The following is a 3,149-nucleotide window of genomic DNA, read 5'->3' as shown; positions in this document are numbered from 1 at the left end:
CATATTGTGTTTTTGCAGGAAATTGAACTAAATGGAGCATAATTGGATAAATCTCAGAATAAGCGACGAACCAGAGAAAGACAAAGGCCAATAGCCCAAAAAGAGCCTAGGCCGATCGGCTTATGGAGGCCCAGGTCGATCACCTCTAATGCTCATTTTTGGCAAGTACTCCTTCAAGATTACTTAAGGACTAAGTTTGCAAAGATATGGAAAGATGAGTTCGGGATCAAAGAGGATCAAGCAGAGATTTGGAAAGTTAGAAAGATCCATCCTTATCTTGAGGCTATCGACGTGCAAGTCCCGCATGTAAGTAAAAATAAATTTTCATAACACTAGAGAAGACTTGACGATGAAGTTGGGCGCGAGACAACGAAAGGAAGGCCCAGGCCGATTGGCCTAGACCCCCTAGGCCGATCGGCATGGGGTGTTTCCTCGCTGTCTCGCCTTCTAATTTAAGCCACAGCATCTCTAGACTATAAATACCAAAAAATCACCGAGCGCTGGGGGATCCATCCACCAGAAGTCGATGAATAGAGGGACACAGATCAGAGAGAGCTGAGGGCCGTTGCAAGTCTTCGAGATTGTCTAGGAATTGCCTTAGGCTAGACCTTAGCCGCCATGGTCATCCCTGCGAAGCGAAGCTATAGTGGAGTTCTGGAGCCGAGCCTTGTGATCATCAAGGCTTATATACATACGATGGTGATATCAATCTAATCTTGTGCTCACTTTGATCTACTATGATGCATGCTTATTATCATATGTTTAGCTAACATATGTTCTTAGTAGGAATAGATGTAATCGTAGTGATTAGTCTATATCTTGCGGATACATCTTAGTAGTGCGTAGGAAGTCGGTGTGATTACCCTTACGTGGTGACAGCATGTGGGACGAAAAAGGTCGAATGATTGCGTAATATTGTGTAGGATCGATGACGAGTATTGTAGGAGTTGCTTGAGGTAAAGCTTAGGGAAACCGGAGGCGTCAACATGCAACTCGCTATGACGACCATGAGAAAGTAGGCTGCTTGCGAGTCGCCGTTCTGTTAAGGTGCTACATAGGTTGGCTGGACTACAACGAAAAGATGATAGGCTCCTGCTATCCTTGATGGTGTTATATTATATATATTTGTGGATGTGATCTCCTCTTATTCATGATATCAATCTTTACATCAAGATTACCATTTGTATGCAATTTATGCTTCATGTTAGGATTAGATCCGTTAGATTAGATTAAAAAAAAATCCTAATTCGTTGTTAATCCATGGATTGATAAATCTTGGATGAAATACTCAAAAAAACTACGATGATGATCTAAGGAAAAAAAACTACGATGATTCGTATGCTCATACTAATTACCGTCAACAGGCGGAGCATAAAGGAGCGGCGCGTCGCGGCGAGCAGCGCTCGCCCGGGTGAGGCTTCAGCGGCGGGGGAGCGGCACGGCGTGGTGAGCTTGGAGTTGCGTGGCACGGCCCGACGGGAGGAGCAGGCAGCGGCGGACAAAAGAGACGGACAGAGATGACGACCGAGCAACAGAGATAGGAATGGAACTGGATAAGTACCGACGAAGGAAGAAAAAGGTAGAAGAAAAAAAAGAGGAAGGAACGGGAAGGAATAGACTGCGGTAAAAGATGTATTAGAAAAAGAAATGAGGTAACGGGTGTGGATTAATCTATAACTTTATTTATTAATTTTTTGTTGCATATGAAATCATGTTATAAAGGGAAATACAAACTTTAGTCAAGAAGGGGGAGATACGGATATAATGGATATGAAAGAAAGGATTGGAAATAAAGAAAGAGAAAATGAATGGGAAGGAAAAATAAAAAAAGAAACCAAAAGAGAGAAAAAAAGAGAAGGTTATTATGGTAATTTTATATTTTTTTATCCATTTTAAATAATCTAGGGAATTCATTTTACCAAACATTTTTCGAACTAGATAAGTCGGAGCTTAAAATAAAATTGCTTAAGCAGAGGAGCCACAACCGAAGCCGTTTCAGTCACAGCTCTACCAAACGAAACCTTTACCATGTTACAAGATGCCTAGTTTATTAGACTTGCATGTGATCAGGTTTTATTAGCAGCTACTCCCTCCGTCCTAAATTACTGTTCGTTTCGTTTTTCTAGTTTAATTTGGGACGAGGGATTAGATCGCAGCAGATTCAAATTTCCTGTATACTGGTTTTTACATACATCTTGTTTACGAGTAATTATGTCAGCTGTTGATCTTTATTTTCCGTTCGCATTAACCTGCTAGCAAGTCAGTTTCCTGCTTATCTCAACAATATTGCTGCATGCGCCGGCCACCCTGTGTGCACGCCCGACGGGCCTCTGCTGCGGATCAGCCAACGACTCACCGTTTGCTGTCGTTTGTTGGGATACACAGCAACAACACCGTTGGGATACACTTGATGAACCACCCACATTAATCGTGCTCGTGCCATAGGCTGATAGGCCTGTCACATGTGCAGAGATTGTTTTGTTTTAATTTAGGCCCTGTTTAGTTGCTCGTTTTTGACAACCAAAATTACTATACCAGCACCGTAGCATACTGTAGCGTTTCGTTTGTATTTGTGAATTATTATCCAAATATTGACTAATTAGGCTCAAAAGATTCGTCTCACAAAGTACAATCAAACAGTGCAATTAGTTTTTGATTTTTTGTCTACATTCAGTACTCCATGTATGTACCGTAAGTTTGATGTGATGGGGAATCTTCTTTTTGCATAGTACTAAAGTTAGGATTTTGGAGTAACTAAACAAGGCCTTATACTGCTGTTTTAGAGAGGGTGGGTGCAGACCTGTGCCGAGATTGTTCTATTGTTCTCAATCTAATGGGGTGTTTGGTTCCTCCCCTAAATTTTAGTCCCTGTCACATCGAATGTTTAGATACTAATTAGAAGTATTAAATATAGACTATTTACAAAACCCATTACATAGATGGAGGCTAAACGGCGAGACGAATCTATTAAGCCTAATTAGTCCATGATTTGACAATATGAGTTAATTATAAAACTAATTGCACAGATGGAGGCTAAACGGCGAGACGAATCTATTAAGCCTAATTAGTCCATGATTTGACAATATGCATATTGTCAAATCATGGACTAATTGGACTCCACGGTTGACTACGTCATAACACATCGGTGG

Source organism: Setaria italica, chromosome II, assembly GCF_000263155.2.
Source record: "Setaria italica strain Yugu1 chromosome II, Setaria_italica_v2.0, whole genome shotgun sequence".
Classification (NCBI taxonomy): domain Eukaryota; kingdom Viridiplantae; phylum Streptophyta; class Magnoliopsida; order Poales; family Poaceae; genus Setaria; species Setaria italica.
This window is presented reverse-complemented; position numbering follows the sequence as displayed.